The sequence below is a fragment of the Achroia grisella genome, unplaced genomic scaffold (assembly GCF_030625045.1).
Source record: "Achroia grisella isolate CSIRO2021 unplaced genomic scaffold, CSIRO_AGI_Agris_v1 utg783, whole genome shotgun sequence".
NCBI lineage: Eukaryota > Metazoa > Arthropoda > Insecta > Lepidoptera > Pyralidae > Achroia > Achroia grisella.
This window is the reverse complement of record NW_026713023.1, coordinates 1,429,030-1,450,521: the sequence shown is the minus strand read 5'-3', so window position 1 is coordinate 1,450,521 and position 21,492 is coordinate 1,429,030. Positions and strand designations below refer to the sequence as shown.

At 31.0% G+C, this 21,492-nt stretch overlaps 2 pseudogenes; both read left to right on the top strand.

The window, feature by feature from the left end:
• Positions 1–1,624: 1,624 nt before the first annotated feature.
• LOC131851447 (allergen Tha p 1-like) lies at positions 1,625–3,137 on the top strand (annotated as a pseudogene).
• A 4,370-nt stretch (positions 3,138–7,507) lies between these two features.
• LOC131851473 (uncharacterized) lies at positions 7,508–20,561 on the top strand (annotated as a pseudogene).
• Positions 20,562–21,492: the final 931 nt, after the last annotated feature.

Below are 21,492 nucleotides of genomic sequence, written 5' to 3'. Positions count from 1 at the left end.
TATAGAAATTGTACTCCATAGAAATACTTCAATATATTTTTTGTTGATAAAAACACCCAATATTACAATATAATATAATATATAATAATAAGCATTAATACAAATGTTTGTATTATAAGAAAAACTGGCGTTCAGATGATGGTGTTTGGTTCGATAGTGCCAATTTTTTTATTGGAGGTTTTGGGCTATTGTCACTATTGTTATTGAATTCGCTACCTAGACCCATGAGGGACAAGAATTGAAGGATTTTCTTAGGAGCAATTGTTTTTATCTCCTCAAGAACACTGCCATACCACGGCGGTCAACCACGACGACGAAGAAATTTTTGATTGTAAAATACATTAATTATGAACTAATGTGTACATAGTTCATAATTAATACAAAGAAATTAATTAATTTAATTATGCTATAAGAATGCTGAATGTAAGGCACCTTCAGTATTACTAGAATAGGTAAGATTAGTTAAGTAACTGATTAGTAAAAATATTTCTTATAATCCCTAGGATATAATATATATATTACCTATATTACAAGGAGTACCTATTTCCCTCGATAACTATTTATTGAATCTTTTATTTTGTATTATTGTATTTTTTTTTTATTTTATGTAGTACTTTTATTGGTTCTTACGAGAAAATTATAAATATTGTGAAGAGAATTTCTGCAACTTAAGAAGAAATGCGGGCAGTGTTTGTTTAATACAAATGTATTCCTCTGTTTTCATCCTCAATGATAATACTGCAGTACATATTGTTTTCCATAAAATGTACATTTATTATTAAGACACATGATCCAATGTTTTCCTTTTTTGAATATGTTTATGATTTTTAAAAATGGGACGAAATTTGTGGTTCATTACAAGATGCAATCAGACGTCTCCTAAGCAGAATAGATAATTGAAAATAAAAAGGAAAGCATACGGGTGTACTAGTAATAAACCTTTTTTACTTTAAGAAAATTTACATGGATTACCACTGTTATTGTCAAATACCTTTTTTATGTTTTATGACTTTGATTACATGTCTTTTTGAGAGTCCTACTTTAACAAGTAAATATAATAAAATGCATTTTCCTATGTGATGGTAGTTGTTGATTTACCTGAAATGAAAGAAAAATAGTCATTAATAAATTTTCTACATCAATGACTAATATTAATTATATATGTATATATTACCTCATAACTGAATAAGGAACCAAAATCAGACCTAATATAATATATACAATATTTATGTATAAGGGATGATAATGGAACGGTCTACCCATCTGCGCTAATTGTATACGGTGGCGTGGCACCTGTGGAGAGATACCGCGTGGAGGTTTATCTGTTATCATATATTATTAACAATTAGGCTATTATTCTCTATGGCTGACAATTCCCTATCCCTTCTGGATACTATTATATATATAATAAGGAATCCGTACACTTTTAGAGTTACATAGAAAAAATGCAGTAGATACTTATTACGCAGTAAAATCCTATGGACACCAGTATGGGTATCAGTACGCGTTGCTGACTCTAAAGAAACCTTGTATAATTTAAATAAATAAGTACATATTTACAGTTTTAAGTATCTACATTTATACGAGTTGTGGTGTTTTGAATCTTGTCTTTTCTGTTTCCAGCATGAAGTTTCTACTACTCATGATGGTTGCAGTCATAGGCTACGCAGCCGGCCAGAGTGAACAGTACACTGACAGATATGACTCCTTAAAGATAGACGAGGTGCTGGCCAACAAGAGGTTGACAATAGCATATATTAAATGCATGCTGGAGAAATGAAAATGTACCGCCGAAGGGAGAGAACTCAAATGTAAGTAATGTATTGAAAATGTAACAGATTGCTATCTGGTTCGCAATGATATAACAAAAATTTTACTGATTTCTACTGACTACATGTAAGTGATATAAAGAAAACTTTTATTAACGTTATAGTAGCCAAAACAATAGTTCCTATAATCTTTTACTGTTTATCTTATATAGCTTTATCGATTTGGGTGCGGTTTCAATAACATAGACAGTTTTAAAAATATTTTTCTTACATACTCTTATTATTTTTTTATTGGGATTATTGTACACAGAATATGATGTTGACAATCCCATCATACCTACACTACATAACAAAAGTAAAAAAAAAATGAAAAACTTAAACATTTAAACACTTAAAAATTTACAAACTTACAGTTTTATTAAACTTTATTTACATGAACAAACATTTATTACATGTCATTATTTATACAAGTGTATATTTACTATCACTTACTATCAGGTGAGGTCAGATGCTTTGGTATATAAACATATATAAATACCACTTGACTGCAGGACCACCTGATAGTAAGTGATAACTCCGATGCTTTGCCTGGTATCACTGTGATACCAACCAAAACTCTTGACTGCATCAGACCTATACACATGTAAATATTAAAGGTATATTTCATGTATGTACGTTTATTGACAAAAATTGATAAATTGGCAAACGTAAAGGTAAACGACATTTAGGTGGAGGGACGACATATGTAGGGTTGCGGGTAATAACTTGAAAAGAGGGCTAAAGATTGTGCCCAGTGGCATACCTTGGGAGAGGCTTAAGTCCAACAGTGGACTGCAGTGGGCTGATGATGATGATGTATGTTGCTATTCTAATAATAAAATATTGATTACAGCTCACATCACGGAAGCGCTGAGGAATGGATGCATCAAATGTACTCCAAAGCAATTGTCTGGCGTCAGAAAGGTGATAAAACACCTTATCAACAAAGAAAATGCTTACTGGGTACAATTAGCAGATAAGTACGACCCAAAGAAAATCTACAGGCAGAAATATGAAGCGGAACTTAAATCTTTATAGAAATAAATAAGAAGTGAATACGTTTTCAAATGGCTAAACAAAATAAAAATGTTAACTAGGTATAATTATGTTAAATAAATTACTTATAACAATAATAATTGATATTGAATTTTATTTAATAAATAGCTGTACTAGCGAATTTGTGCGTATCGTATTTGAAAAATAATATAACAACTTTTTTATTTCTGAATAGAAACTTCAGATATTATGGGATGCCACTAAAATAATATTCAAATTTATTAACTTTTACAGGCAAATGAGCGTAGCCAAGGTAAGTCGCCAGTATATTGTATGGCTACCTAAAATAAGATGAATAAAAAAGTGAAATACATTTTTAATAATGACCCTCCTACCACGCTGCTGTCGTGCCGAGCTGAAATGTCAGCAAGCATTCGGATTTGCATAAATTTTACATAAAAATACATAATTATGCAACATTGTTTTTAATTTATAATCCTTTCTACCTAAATTGTGTGTACAATTTTACAATTCACTTCACTTTTGTCCCTCTTCAATTATATTTTTATAGTGAAAAAGAAAGAACATACTCTATGATCTTTCTTTTCTCATAAATGCCTTCTGCGTGCTTATGATAGCCTGCCAGCATCACATCTAACACTTTTTATCAAAGTACCTTATTATCTTGTAAATTTTGTAATAATTCTAACTATTATGTAATTTATTTTATAGTTGTCAATATTCTTTTTTATAACTAGCAGTGCCCGCGGTTTTACCCGCGTTAAATTTCAATATAAAATATAGCCTATGTGTTATTTCGATGCATAAGCTATATTACTGTAAAGTTTCATCAAAATCCCTTTAGTAGGTTTTGCGTGAAAGAGTAATAGACATCTTTCGCGTTTATAATATTATTAAGATTTTAAATAGGAAAAGAATCTATATTCGATTATTATGTACGAGAATGTTTTTTCTGATAATCATTTGTAGTATTCAAACAGAATTTCAGCAACGTAAATTAATTTAACATCGAGTTCAGTTCAGGTTTTATGTAATCCGATTAGAAGAAATTATTTTAATTAATCTAGTACTTTAGTAAACTGTGCTCAAACTATTCCTCAAGATACAACTATTTGCTAGACGACTTGATGTTGTCACTGTTAACAATTATTTGTTCGTAAACTTCGTTGTAATTTGGAATCTAAATTGATTTATTAATCCAATTCCCAATTCTAATTTCCAATCCCGGCTTAATTTGTGAATCCAATTGATAATTTAATTATCAATTAAGATATTACAGTTTTGTTTATAGTCTGATATACATGAACTTTTAGCGACTATGTTGGAGCCGTTATTATTTATGTTCATTGTGTGTTAATTGTATTGTAGCAGCAGCAAGAAAGGAGGAGGTGAAATGATAAGTCCAGGTTGTGGCAATATACATATTTATAATAACGAAATATTTACAATTGGTATATATGCAAGAAGGCGATTTGGTCTCGAATGACAGGCCTATTATTTTATTGTTCACTCGTAACTTGGCTACTGTGTTGCGCAATAATAATAAAGTCGAACTAGAAGCTATTTTATTAAAAAATCTAGTAAAAATAATCCATCCTTAACCCATTTCTTTTTCCATTTGAGTTTTTGTTATTTTTCTTTTAATCAATACTCCTATTATAGTGTACACAATAAAAAAATTTTTGAATTCAGTGGCGAACTAAGATTAAAACGGGTTCTAGGCTACATTGTATCCGAGCCGGGTGGTTACGCCATTTGACATTTGATCGTTAATAATTATATAATATTGTTATTTCACTGGTCTGTTATATTTGCAGCCAAGGTTTGTACATTTGTAAGTGAGTATGTACCTGTAAAGTGGCGCCTCGTCTCGTCACTGCGAGCGCAATTCTGCATCTATCCACTTGGAGAAAGTAAAAACTATCTGATTTGTGCAATAATCATTAACTATTATTATTGGAAATAGATATAAAGTAACGATACATAATATAGAATAAGTTCGTTATTCCACATTACTAACAATCCCATTCTCCCTCAATATTAAAGCATTATTGGGCAGCGCTTTAGATCACCTCGTATGATGGGAAATCGACTTGGAGAAAATAATAATCATGACTACGATTTACCTAGGCCAGGCGCTGAAGTGTGTGGGAACACGTACAAGTAGTATTATATGTATAAGGCGATACTTACCGTTTTACGATAAAATTACAGATATAACAGTAACAACAATACAGATAAAATATTACACAAAAAGTATATTTAAATATCAGGAATGACAAACAGTATCAATAAATGTGAATCATACTTACCTACGTTTTACTTCCGTTCATTAAATAAAATGAAACGTATTGATTAACAATCGTATTCGTATTCGTAATCGTATTATCGATTAGTAATCGAGGTATTTTTATCTTCAGTCGTTGTTCTACGCAGATTACCTTATAAGGTATGTTTCAGTTGTAAGGTAAAAGATATGGTTGTGAAATTACAAGTCACGACGGCATTACACCTTAGAGCACACCGTTCATCTTTGTTAGTAGGCCTTGCCTAGGGGTATCGGGCGTCATATAATTACGTTATGCCAGCTTATTGTAATATGTACATAAAATAAAATAATGACGCAATATCCGTATCTCTTCACGCATAGGTAAGGGCCCCAAAATTACTTTAACAATAAGAAAAACACTGAGTTTGTCACATGAACTGTTTCAGTTGAGGACTGTCTTCTTAATTAAAACTATATAAAATTGGATGGTAGGGTTAAATATAATAACAATTCATGTACATGGGTAAAACAAACTTCACGGCCTCGGTGATTTAGTGGTTTAACACACCGCTTTACTTCCGATGGTCGCGGATTCGATTCCTCGCAAGGCACAGAATAGAATAGAACAGAATAGAATAGTATAGAAGTAATAGAAGCAAGGCACAAATATAATATATCTATGTATTTGTATGAGTTATCTAGTACCCATAATACAAGTTTAGCTACCTTAACTTGGGTCTAGATTGCGCTTTGTGAATTGTCCTGACATTATTATTATTAAAACATGAACAAACAATTTTATGTCTTATGAGTACAATATTCGTTCATTTACATATACCTACATATACTTAACATTTTGAAATATATACTAGCAACGTAGGTATTAATTTCATATTTAGAATGGTTATAATTTAATTCGTCATTATTACATTATTCCTTACTAATATAATAAACGCGAAAGTTAGGGATAGATCTTTGTTACTCTTTTACATAAAAACTATTGAACGGATTTTGATGAAACTTTACAGTAATATAGCTTACATATCAGAATAACATATAGGCTATGACTTAAAAAGATATTATTTATTATAAAATGTATTATAAACTTCAAATAAATGTGATTCAGACAAAGATAGGTCAGCTAGTTATAAATATTTAAAACATACCTACCTACATTATAAATATTTAAAACAAATATTGATATTAGACTGCAAAGTAGTGTTGCTATGATAATCATTTTTCATATACCAAGCAACGCCAATTTGCGAGTTAGAAAAATCGTTAAATTTTTTATTATAAACTTGAAAATCTAGAATCCAGATTGAATGGCCAGAATAAGTTTACTGTTACAAGGTCTTATCATGCCCTAGTTATTCATGTTGAACATACCAGACGCATTAGCTTCGCCTTTGTCAAACTAACTTTTAACTTATTTAATCAATTATGAAGTTTCCTTTAAGTTAGTTTGCCGCATGTTCCTTAAACCTTTTTTAATTAATGTAACATAGTTTTAGGACAGTGAAACAAAAATATATTTATACTATATACATCTACTAATATAATAAATACGAAAATTTATGAGTTTCGATGATTAAGAGATTATAGAATATTTTTTTGTTTGTTTGATAGTAACCATACTATAACACGCGGGCGAAGGCACGGGCGCAGCTAGTAGTTTATGAATTTTTGCTGTAATTCCAAGTACATACTTGTACATTCTAATGTTTATGCCTGACCTTCTCGGCCTTGTTTGAGGCTTTATTTTAGACTATTAAGTTTGCGTGTATAAAGTACTGTAAGTTTGTGGTATCACGATAATGTAACATAAAAAATCCTTTTACTGGAAACTAAAAAAAAGTTATTAACTTAAGTAATTACATAGTGCTAATACTTCGATTTTCCAACCGAGTTACTTTGATGGTCTTTCATCATACCTTTAAAGAATCATTTCGGACACGACCGTACATTGGACGGGTGCAATGTGACACGTCAGATTTTTTAGGTCGGATTTTACTAAAGGTAATGTATAATAGGCCCCCGGACCCTCTCGTCCCTCCTTCTCATTCTACCCATGATAGACAATTACGAATACGTGTATTCGTAATTGGTAGGTCTTAAAATAGGTTGTTATCTATTTTTTACCACTACTGGCTTATTTATTTTTATATGACTCCGAATTAAAAATACATTCACTTCTAAATTTTCACCCTTCTATCACTAACACCAATTTAAAATGGCAATATTCATTTATATGCCAAAACTACGTTTGCTGGGTAGGTACGTCAGCTAGTTATTCAGTCAGTCACTACATAGTTAAACCCATCAAAAATATAAATGTGAAATGATAGCCAAGTTCAATATTATGATATATACATTGGTTGTTGATATCAATGACAAAAGAAGTGAGATCTAAATGAGTTTGCCAAGTTCAATGGTCAGTCTTGAAATTTATTTATTAATAACAATGTAATTTTTTTTTTCTTATAACTTAGGGTAATATATTGTAGCCTAAGGTCTGACAGACCTTAGGCCGAGAATATGGTGTGCGTAAGACAAAAGTGTGAAAGAGCAGGATAGATGCAATAGTGTGATAAGGTGCGGGGTGAGCGGAGAGTTGATTCAAGTCGATTTATATTTCAGTGTATCAGTACTGCGCTTGCGCTGTAGCGCAAGAGCGCAAGCGTTGTACAGTATCGATTACATATATCAATCACACAATTGATTAGGGATAATTACATATTTTAGTCTTATTAGGTATACATTAATGTATGGTCGTGTGTTTGGTTTTTTTACTATTCTCGTGCTTCATTTCCAAACACGTGCGTTTGTTGTTAGTTGTGGTATATCATTCGCAGTTAACCCTAAATTGTGTTGTAATTTATAACAAATTTTCAATCATGACGTACTTTATTATTTTTATACTTATTTTTTTTACGACTACCCCTGCTCTGGCTGTGCAAAATAACAAATGGATAGTTAAAACCGAACAGGATTCATTCATAGGACATAAAGCTTCGGATGGTGATTATATATCTTTTTACGGGATAAGATATGGAAGAGACACTTCTGGCTATGATCGATTTATGGTACTGATTTAATTTTTTATTCATAAATTAAATAAATTTATTTTAGTCATGAACAAAATACCGCTAGTATGCGATAAGGATAATTAATTTTATTTTTAAATGATATCGAATTATACTGTAATTGTGATTATATTGACGTAATTATAGTGCTAATTTTAATTAGTTTTTTTCCTTTAGATTTTGATAGTACAGATAAAAAACCAATATTTACAATTTAACATAATATCAGAAAACAAGTACCTACTTGTAAAAGTTAGGAACTTGAAACTTATTTTGTAGGCTGTTGGTTAAATATAAATAAAGAAATAGGCGTAAGGCGTTGCTCTTCCGGATGACTGACTTTATAATACAATAATCTATAATTTCCTTAGCTTATCTATATAATTACCGGATATCGATGATTACTCATGTATAGACATATATATACAGGTACATATGCTGTATATATAATGCAAACACAATTTAGGTTTAAATAATGCATATATAAATTGCTATAGATTTAGATGAAGATACTTATTCATTTTTAAGAAGCTACTAGATGAATTCTTATTAGTAGTAGTGTGGTAGGTCACACTTATGTTCTTTTTTATAAATTATTGACCAATTATCAGTGACCTTCGCTCATTTAAATAGTATCAATACATAATAGGTCTAATAGTGATACACTTCAAGCGTTGTCATTCCTGCAGTGTTACAAACCTTAAAACACAAGCCTCGTATGAAAAATATTAATTTTTCGTACGAATCTCATACATTGGCTCTATGCTATGCTAGCGAGACTTTTGCCTGATTTCCATAGGTCAATTTCTCATATTTATACGAGGATGCTCGTGTGGTTGACATCCCTGTATTTCTGAGAAGTAAGGCGCCATTTTTACTTTAATGTCATGTACTCTTTACATGTCACAGACACGTTTTAATTTTTCAACAAAAATACATAATTTAATTTTTAATGTCACTTTTACTTGTAAATACATGTTTTTCTCTAATCTTATATTACGTTATATCGTAATTATCGGGTTTTTATCTGTATATCGAAATTTTAAAATTTAAAATTGGACAAACGATGTTTAGCATTCCAATTACACAAAAAAGAAGAATTCACAGTTTATAAATGGCAGTGCCACTAGTTTATCGGTTTTTATTGATAAGTTAATAATCGTTACCACATCACTGGTTCGACTAGGTTTCACGGAGGTAACCTGCATAGATGAGGCCGCTGCTAAAGTGAACGCTAAAGCTCACCACTCAGAGTCGCGGTGGACTGAGTTCGATTCCGTTACTCCAGCATATGGCGTTGGACGAGGGACATCTTGGGGTTTTTAGTGAGTTTTTAGGAGTCCACTTGCCTCCGCGGGGATGGGTCTACAAGAGGGTTATTTGATTAAGGGAGTAAAAAAACGTCGTCTGCATGGGCATCACCGTCTGCATATTTCAACCGCCTAAGACCTTGTTTATTAGTTATGTCTGTTAAAGGGTAGTGTAATCTATCTAAATATATATAAGTGACTGACATAGTGATCTATCAACGCACTGCCCAAACCACTGGATTACTTATGACGTAGGCATCTGCTAAGAAAGGATTTTGATTAATTCTACCCCTAAGGGAATAAAATAGGGGATGAAAGTTTGTATGAACCTTTTTTCAATTTTAAACTTTATTTTATTTTATTTTTCTTTTACAGCCTCCCAATCCTGAACGTCCATACTACACGCTATATAATGCCACTGACAAGGTACACTGTATTCAGCCTTCTCCCGGAGGGTTAATTAAAGGTTCCGAACACTGCTTATCGGTGGATATATTTACAAAAAATATTACTGGCTCTAAACCTGTCATAGTCTGGCTAGAAGGAGAAGAATATTTGTCTTCTAAAATAAACACTACATTCAGAAGGCTAGTTATAGAGGATATAGTTGTAGTGTCACTGAACTATCGAGTATCCGTATTCGGGTTTTTATGTCTTGGAGTTTCTGGAGCACCCGGAAATGTTGGACTTATGGACTGTGTATTAGGACTTCATTGGATTAAGAAAAATATAGCCCAATTTGGAGGTGATCCGAACAATGTTATGCTTCTTGGACACGGATCTGGAGCTGCTATGGTCGATCTTATAACTATGTCACCACACTCAAAAGATTTGGTACACAAAGCATTCGTTATCAGTGGATCAGCATTAGCACCTTGGGCTATATCGTATGATCCAATCGGTTATGCTAATATTGTAGGAGAAAGACTAGCTTACTCTGGAAAACCACCAACTAATTTAGCAAATGAATTGAAATCTACTGAACTTAACGTGTTACTGTCTGCTCTTGATTTTGATGCTACCAATAATACTTTATTATTTGCTCCTTGTGTTGAAAACGATAAACTTCAGAACATTTTTCTTAATGACACCCCAATAGCCATATTGAAGAATGGTAATTTTAATCATATTCCTTATGTAGCGGTGTTCGCTGACAAAGAGGGAACAATTAGAGCGAGCAAATATAGTGACTGGAAAGACAAAATGAAAACAAATTTAACACAGTTTATTTCAGGGGATTTAGAATTTGAATCTGAACTGAATAAAACAAAAGCAGTGAATTCTATTAGTGAATTTTATTTTGGGAATATCACCAGTATAGACGTAGAAGACTATCTTGAATACCACGGAGACACTTCAATTATTGTACCATTAATAAGAGGTGTCAAAGCCAGAGCAAATACGTCGAGAGCTAACGTTTATTTACTTGAGTTCGCGTACCGTGGTTCAACAAACGATGACTGGCCGTATCCTGATATACCAGTGAATGGTGTTAAGCATGGAGAAATCCTAGAATATTTATTTGATAAAAATATGACCAAGCACGGGGAAAACGCAAAGACATCGCTTATAAATCATATAGTATCATTTGTGAGAACCGGGTGAGTAAAATTTTGTACATATTGGACGTGGATTATTAAGAATGTGCCAATATATATATTGTGTAATAAGGTAATTTCAAAATTGAAGTACCTATATTATTATTGTATAGTCACATATTATTATTTATACTACATTATTTCACTTTATTTCACACTGTTTATTATATATAGCAGTAATTTGATTTAAAATATGTATTTTCGTATTAATTGTCACCCAATTGACAGATGTTATCTAATTATTGAACGCTTCTGAAATGATCCATTCGTTAATGAGCTCATGTGTTATTGCTTGTCGAACTATATTGAAAAGGTCACTATTGTAAGTTACATAAAATGAAATAAAGTTTGTTAAAATCAAGTGCTTATAGGTATTATTATGCATGCAGAGAAAATAATACTTTCGGTTCTGGTGCATGGTAGAGAGAGTTGGGTATGTTAGAATAGAAAGAAAGGATATTAAATAACATTCAAATGCAAGCAACTGCAATAGAATATATTTCGTAAAAAATATAAAATTCTTAGTTTTGTAGTGATGCTTTAGTAGATTTTATATTCCATATCTGCATACTTTTCTATTTCTTTCTGATTCAATGTGATATATTTACACAACACTTGACATGATTTAGATATAAGCAACCGAAATCATTTACTCTCGATCTCGTTATTCCAGGGCAAGAATGGTTACCGGTTCGATTTTGGTGGAGCGTCGAACTGGCACAACTGGATCCTCACACACAGGTACTTTTTGGAACAATATATATGACTATCAAAAAATTCTTGTTGGAAGTTATGTTTTATTTAATTGGTTTTATTGATGTTTGTTAATAAATTACAAAAGTAATGTATAATATATATGATAATAATATGTATTTATATACATATTGTATTTACAAAAAAAATACAAATGCTTATTATACTATGTATTTATTTATTTATCATTTTATTTATATACTCTTTATTGCACCAGGAAAAATTACATTAATAGAGTAAAAGTTACAAAAGGCTTATCGCTTATTTTCCAGGCAACCTTTGGGTAGGGACATGGCATTAGAATAGGAGAGAAAAAAAAAAACATAATAATAATAATGACAAATGTGAATGAATAACATTATTACATATATAAACAGTATATTATTATATATATATATATATATATATATATATAATATATATATACATGGGGCATTTGTTGCTATTTCAGTGATATAAAAAAAGAAATGAAATCATTATCTCTGACTCTCGATCTCGTTATCCAGGAAACCCAGTTTAAACGCTGAACCAGGGCAAGAATGGTTACCGGTGCACAACCAGAGATTCAACTATTTGTATTTTGGTGGAGCGTATAACGAACCGCACATAGAGAAGTACCACAACTGGATCCTCACACACAGACGATGACTTTTTGGAACAATATATATGACGATTATCAAAAAATTCCTAAGGGAGGATCAGCTTCACCTAAGTTGGAAGTTATGTTTTATTTAATTAGTTTTATTGTACCAATCTATGGTTATTATCACCTGTAATGTAACTTGTTAATAACATACAAAAGTAATTCTGTTTGTAGTCGAGTATTATTACTCGACTACTGAAGAGAGAAGCTGTTGTCAACTCGTATACGCTGCCGTCGTCCATACAGGTAACTTTGAAACCAGTCTGTTACCATTATATCCATATATGGTAATAATATGTATGTATATAAATACATATTATTATCATATATGGAAATAGAAAAATAAATACAAATGCAAAATTAAAATTATACACTATGTATTATCGATAAAAAGAAATATTGTTATTATGATATTCATAGAGATTAATTTATATAATTATCACAAGTATGGAAAATTAAAGGATGGAAAACTTTCTTTTAGTGTATTGTAACTGTTTTATCAAAAACAGTTATTATAATAAATACGAAAAATTTTTTATTTTCTTTTAAGAAATATAAATTTATTATGTTAAAACTATTATAATCTTTTATTGTAATATTAATAAATACGAAGAATAGTTTTCAATTATATGAATTATATTCGTTTTTATTAATTTTTAAGGGATTAAATTTGTATTTTATTATTTTATCATTACTTTAAACTACCTTCACTCTTGTTGTTCCCGACTATCACATAATCAACTGTTAATGTGGTGGTGAATTTCGCATTTGGTACATTTCAAGCTAACGTTGCAGGGGCGAGCCTACCACCGTCTACCTTATAGGTATATTTTGATATAAAAATACATCGTACAAAATCTTTAATATGTGATGCTGAACAACATTTATTAAAAAGAGGAAAGCGCAAGTTTCTTGCTTATTCTTCTTGTGATGAGCCTGCCTTCGAATGAGCGTAGAATAAAAATACATATTAAATTCAAAAGTGCTTTTTTAAATATTAAGTTTATTAGAATAAAGATTATTTCTATTTCATAACTGGAACGCTTCTACGGAATATAGCAACAGTCAAAAAAGAAATTTATAATATGTAGTTATATAATAATAATCTCAGGACAATTCACACAGCGCCAGCTAGACCCAAGTTAGCTAGCTAAACACACAAGCGTGTTACGGGTACTAGACAACTAATACAACTCATAGATTTTTTTTTGTAAATACATACATATGATACATAGAAAACACCCAGACCGATACAAACAATAGTCAATACTCAATACTCATGAAAGGAAACGCAAGCAAGGCGGTATGCTAAACCGCTAGACCACCGAGGGTTTATTCGATTTCAGTTTAAAAATAGCAAATATCTAAACCTTCCCCTTGAATCACTCTATTTATTGCAGAAAATTGCATTAAATCCGAATAGTAAATTAAAAGATATAAACGACAGCGGCAACGAATTTTAAGATAATCACTTTCGATGTCAATATTAAAAATAAATTCACACTATTTTAAATGCAAAAATGTATCTGTTCGTTTGTTTGTGTGTCTGTAATCTATTCATAGCTAAATGGATCGAATTGATCTTAATGGAAATAAACGCGAAGGTAGATGGTATCACTAGTGCGGTAATAGACTATTGTACTAGCTTGCTAGTCGTATTTCTCCTAATTTCCAATTATACCGAATTTTGCATCAATAAACCTCTAATGTATCTGTAATCTAGGTAGAAAATAAATTATATTAATATAATGACATTGTGTGTATATGTATCAGTTGTCTAATGCCTAGGGACACCTACCAACTGACCAGCCCTACGTCACTATCACTATAGCAATTATAATAGAAATCAGTGACAATAACAAAAATGGTACAGTATATAACATAAAATAAATTAAAAATGAATGCAAATCGATATAATAAAATAAACAAAAGAGAAAATAAAATAAGCTTAAAGAAAATTGTAATTGTAGTGTTGGAGATTAAAACCTCCTTGTTAATACTTGTTTATAGCCATATAATTTTTATGTTCCTGTCACTGTTCATCTTTTGTTTTTTTTCATTGCATTTGTTCTTTTCACAATTTACGGAAGTAAATTAATTTCATTTATCCACAATTACCTAGTTTTATTAGAATCACCATAATAACCAACTAAGAAATCCATAATACTCCCCAACATGTAGATTCTTTTATTATGTCTCGTTAGGCGGACAGGTTCAACAAAAGAAATCAAAAAGGAGAGTGTGGAATCAAATTTATTACAGTAGCTTTATAAAATCTTACAAGAGGAGACTAGACCTATCATCTACTTTTAGAACCAACTAACCCAACATCCTACACAAAGGAAAATCTAAAAAATACGACAGAATGCGCAAAAGTCGTCGCAACATTCTGAGTAAAATATATGTATTTAGTTGCCATTAAAACGAAAGAAGGAGAAGAAGAGCTGGCTGCATTGTCTTCGGGAACAGGTATGATTGATGAAAGATTTACTGACCATTTAATGCAAAATAAAATAGAGTAATCTGGGCGGATTGCCAGTGCTACGAAGTCTCAGCCTCGGCGTGCCTCTTGTTGGTGGAGAATTTTCCAGGCCAAGGCGTTGATATGTTTCTTTCATACAATGTTGCTGTGTCACGATGCACCTTTTTATAATTAATATGCTCACGAGTAAATGTAATTGCGTCAAAGGGATTTCCAAATAGTACGCTTGTATTTTCATATTTTATTCGAGGTATAGTAATGTGGTATGACAAGTCTTCTTGTATTCCTAGTCTATTTCTTCTCGAAGGTTCTCTCCGAGTTCACTCTCGATTCAATCCCTTCTCCGAACAACGGACATCAGTTTCGTCTCTACATCTTCATTTTTGAATTTGACATCGTTCTTTGTCAAAGATGTTTTTAAACATTTTTGACAAAGAACAATGTCAAATTCGAAACATGTTATTTGAGTAACAAAGAGGTAGATATAAAACTAAATTCCAGTCTATACAAGTCAATTAAAATAGTATAAAATAAACAATGTAAACAACAATTTTATTAAAAATTAAAATCTATGATAAATAAAACAATCAAATATTTATATGATTGATAAAATTAATACATTATAGATTAATATACTTGGAAATTTTTAATCAGTAATTGCTATCCACATAGAAAGTTTGTGGAATGAAAATTAAGTCATTAATTGTATAATTCGTGTGCAAACAGGACAAAGAATGTTGTATCATAATTAGATTTGCGCGAAGTGAAAATTCGGTTCTACTAAAAGTAAAAGTGTAACTATTGGTTAGTACCTATGTATTGTCGATATATACAAGTACATTGTGACTATGTATTATATAGTGGTTATTATAATCGGACAGAGTGCAGTGTTAGCATATGCTCAATCAAGTTGGACAGTTGAAACAACCCAAGGATTAGTGAAAGGCGCTATAGCCCCAGACGGCGATTATTACATTTTCCTGGGCCTGAAATATGGTAAATCTATTACCGACAAAAATAGATTTATGGTACGTATTTGTGGGGTCGGTAGTAATAGTAATATAAATAAAATAGACCCTCAACTAATGATAAAATGTATATTAAGAACAGTTACAGAAATCGATTCTAGAAAATATTATATAGAATTATAGGTGTATGTATATGGCGAGTGACGGATGACGTGAGAATATTTTATAGGTGAAATAATTATGGAACGCGTCTATCGTGTCTGTAAGCGGCCAGTTGCCATGAAAAGAGGTACACATTTATATGAAGATAAGAAACAAAACCTATTATATATATAATATCTTTTGTTTCTTATCTTTACATATATCTTACACTTATTATCATTACATAGTATAAAACTAAGTCCCTGTCGCTGTCTGTCCGTCCCTATGTATGCTTAAATCTTTAATACTACGCAACGCATTTTGAAGCGGTTTTTTTAATATGTAGATTGATTCAAGATGATGGTTTATATATAATTATAATACATGTACATACGTGCGATGCTGGGGCCAGTAGCTAGTAATCAATAATATTCACATACAAACCTTTACAGTTTATTCATTTCAAAACGTACACCGTTTATACGTACAAGGTTGGGTGCAGCTCTGAATATTTATGTTAAAAAAATAAAAATGTAGTAATAATAATAAAAACCCCGGACAATTCCCATATAGCTCTATAACGAAACTACACATATCATTTATTATCGATACTAAACAAGGGACAGAAAGACTTAAATACAATTTTTTCGCAACAACATAATATATAATGTATTGTATAGAAAATACCCAAAATCCAGAACAATACTATCTTTATATGTACCTTAGACTTTAGAATGCAACAGCGAAATTGATATAACTATAGATATAGATATTGAATAGAATATAATATAATTTATTGACTCGCCTTGACACAAGAATGATGACTTCAAAAATAAAAGCAATAATTTACACATATTAAAAAAAATGTGCCAGTGGACTACAACTTAGCATAATGTAGGAAATATACTTTACAGCGCTGATTTTATTTTGGGCCCACAGTACGGACGCATACAATAAAAAATGTATTAAACAGATATTATACAAATATAAAATAATAATAATGTATAAGAGAAAAAAATACAGAGAGTATACAAAATAAAAAAACACAAAGGCATAAATAAGGACAAAAATATGTAAAATATGTGTGTGGACACATTTTATGTCTTCTAATAGTCGTATTAATTAATAAGTATAATACTCGCTTTCTGGTAACCAACAATCTAATTAAATATAAAGCAGAAATAATTGAAATTTTCTTTGTTATGGACATATTGATTTTATTTAAACAATGTTAAATTTACGTATATTATTGACATATATCACATTGTATTTAAACAATATTGTAACTGTTTTGTATAACATAATGGAGCTTCTAATGAAACCCAGATTTATATATTTAAGTATTTTAATTTCGACAACGTTTTACAAATTAGGTTAGTACAAAAGAAGTGAACTCAATAATTGACGAACGTCTATATAAGAAAAAAAATAAAAATTATGCAGGTATACAAAAAACAAGTGCATATGGAATGCGAATATATAATGCATCTTCTTGGTGCTATTAAAATACATCAGGCGCTTTAGGGCTGAACAGTAACCGTATCTATTTAGAAATTGTATATTTACAATCATTTTGTGTATTTCACACTCACATTGTGTATTTATGTACACTCGAAACAGAATTTTATGGCATTCAGATTTATCTAGTCTTACTTAACGAAAAATAGACAATTTCGGAATATAATGCAGATTCTTATCAAATGGTTTTACATTACAGGCACCTCAACCGGCGGACGAGTTGAGTGATGGCTTATCCTTAGCAGATTATACGAAGCATTGTTTACAACCATCTTCACAAGGACCAAATGCTGGTATCGAAGACTGTTTAGAATTGAATATTTTTGCAAAAAATAATATTGCTTCTCAACCTGTCATAGTCTGGCTAGAAGGAGAGGAATATTTGTCGACTAAAATTAAGACAACATTCCGAAGACTCGTTCAGAAGAATACAGTTGTGGTATCATTGAATTATCGTGTATCCATCTTTGGATTTCTTTGTCTTGGTGTTCCGGAGGCTCCTGGTAATGCTGGTCTTAAAGACGTTACATTGGGGCTACAATGGATTAAGGAAAATATAATTCAATTTGGAGGTGATCCGAACAATGTTATGCTTCTTGGACATGGATCTGGTGCTGCAATGGTTGACCTGATCACTATGTCACCACTGTCAAAAGATTTGGTACATAAAGCATTCGTTATTAGTGGATCAGCATTAACACCTTGGGCTATATCCTACGACCCAATCGGTTATGCTAATTTTGTAGGAGAAAAACTAGCATACTCTGGAAAAACTCCGAGAAAATTAGCAGAAGAACTAAAATCTATTGATATTGACGTATTATTATATGCATTAAATATTGAATTTACCAATAATACTGTCTTATTTGCTCCTTGTGTAGAGAACGTTAAACTTCAGGACCCCTTTCTTCATGACACTCCAATAAACATATTGAAGAATGGTAGTTTTAACCATATCCCTTATGTGGCCGCTTTCGCTGACCGAGAAGGAACGTTAAGAGCTAATGAATATAGTGATTGGCTAACTAAAATGGAATCAAATTTCATTTCATTTATTCCTGGGGATTTAGAATTTGGTTCTGAAATGGAGAAGACTATTGCGGGAAATTCCATACGCGAATTCTATTTCAACAACAACACTAGTATTAACATAAAAGAATACCTGAACTATCATGGAGATACCTCAATTATTGTACCATTAATAAGAGGTGTCAAAGCCAGAGCAAAGACGTCGAGAGCTGACGTTTATTTACTTGAGTTTGCGTACCGTGGTTCAACAAACGATGACTGGCCGTATCCCGATATACCCGTTAATGGTGTTAAGCACGGGGGAATCTTGGAATATTTATTTGATAAAAATATGACCAAGCATGGAGAAAATGCAAAAACATCGCTTATAAATTATATTTCATCGTTTGCGAGAACCGGGTGAGTTCAAATTTTGTGTAAACACTATTGTAAACTTTTCAACGTTTATTTATTTTTTTATGATTCATAGATAATATATACATATAACAAAGTACTTTATAATCAACCTATAAAGTATACGAATTCTGAAATATGACAAGATGTACATTACTGAAAAATAAAATCGACAATTAAATATCACTGTATTTTTTTTTCAGGATACCCAGTTCGAACGCTGTATCTGAACAAAAATGGTTACCAGTTCAAACGCAGAGTTTCAACTATTTGTATTTTGGTGGTGCACATGGTAATCCGCACATTGAAGTACTACAACTGGATCCCCACGCAAAAACCGTGACGTTCTGGAATGATCTATACGACAATTTCCATAAAATTCCGAATGGAGATTCGTACACATCTACCATTGAAAATATTGCTAATTTACAGTATTTATTTATTGTGTTACTACTTACTATGGTGCTTGTTATATTGTTTGTTATTTTAAAAAGAAATTGGTCAAAGTGCCATAAATCAAGACAATTCTCGTACCGCCATGATGAAATAAGACAAAGTTTCTTAAATATTTATCATAAACCAAAAGAATTCCCACACCGCCGTAATGAAATAGAACAAAATTTCCGCATTAGTAATACAATAATATTCACCGACTCCGAGTGCAATGATATTAATAATGAACTAATAAAATTCCCACACCGTCGTAATAAAAGGAGTCAAAGTCTCTGCAATATTAATAGAACAATATTAGCCTCCGACTGCTATGATATTAATAATGAACTAATAAAAATCCCACACAGCCGTAATAAAAAAAGACAAAGTCTCTGCAATATTAATAGAACAATATTAGCCTCCGACTGCTATGATATTAATAATGAACTAATAAAAATCCCACACAGCCGTAATAAAAAAAGACAAAGTCTCTGCAATATTAATAGAACAATATTAGCCTCCGACTGCTATGATATTAATAATGAACTAATAAAAATCCCACACAGCCGTAATAAAAAAAGACAAAGTCTCTGCAATATTAATAGAACAATATTAGCCTCCGACTGCTATGATATTAATAATGAACTAATAAAAATCCCACACAGCCGTAATAAAAAAAGACAAAGTCTCTGCAATATTAATAGAACAATATTAGCCTCCGACTGCTATGAAATTAATAATGAACTAATAAAAATCCCACACAGCCGTAATAAAATAGGACAAAGTCTCAGCAATGTTAATAAAAAATCAAGAGAATTCTCACACCGCCATAGTTCTGAATACTAAGTAGAGCTTGTACTATGGGTATTAAATAATTGGTAGAAATACTTCAATATATTTTTTTGGTTGATAAAACACTCAATACGAATAAGCATTAATACAAATGTTTGTATTGTAAGAGAATCTAACTGGTGTTCAGACGATACTGTTTAGTACAATGCTGTCATTTTTTTATTGGGAGGTTTCGGGCTATTGTCACCAGTAATACTGTATAGGTGTATTTTGTTCTTCCTTATTCAGTGTTCACTACCTAGACGTGAAGGACAACAATTGAACGATATTCTTAGGAGCGATGGTTTTTATCTCCTCAAGAACACTGCCATACCACAGCGGTCATCCGTGGCAAGGTGACGACCAAGAAATGTTTGATTGTAAAAACATATTGCATGAGAATAAGAAAAGTAATGTTGCATGAGAACTTAATTAATTTAACTTTATGCTATAAGAATGTGAGTCACCTTCTTTGTTACTAGAATAGATATTATTAGTTCAGTAATTATTTAGTAACGATATTTCTTATAATCCCTACAAAATAATCTATATACCTATATTACAATGAGTACATATTTCCCTCGAAAACTATTTATTGATTTTTTTTATTTTGTATTACTGTAATTTTTTTTATTTTATTTTTATTATATTTTTACTTTTATTGGTTCTTTGATATGAAAGGGGTTAACATGTGAAAATTTAAATGTTAAAGAACAACAACCGGTATTAGCCTCAAATAATATTTTTGCTCGAGATGGAGATGAGTCCAGAGAAGATGTGATGTCAATCGGACTATTAGCCATGAAATCTTCAAAAATATTAAAGAATCTGTCAAAAATATATTATCTTTTGTTGTTGTTATTAAGTTATTATCATAATTTAATGTGATTAATGGCTATTTTAGAAATTTCGTTTAGACATTCATTCTTTATTTATAATACCCCAGATGGTATTAATTTTGTCAGAAGACTGCTTAATTTGTTTGTTAATATAATTAAATTTAGCCATAATAAAAACATTTACAAATTTATTTGAATATAATATTTTTTTGAAATAAGTAGTGTATTTGTGATCAAATCCATATTTTTTTAGTCATGTAAATCAAACAATATATTTCTACTTTTAAGTATTCCTACTGTTGCCCATTCCATGAATTTAGGTTTAAGCTTCTTTTTCTTGAAAAATATATTTTCCATTATAAAATATTGATTAAC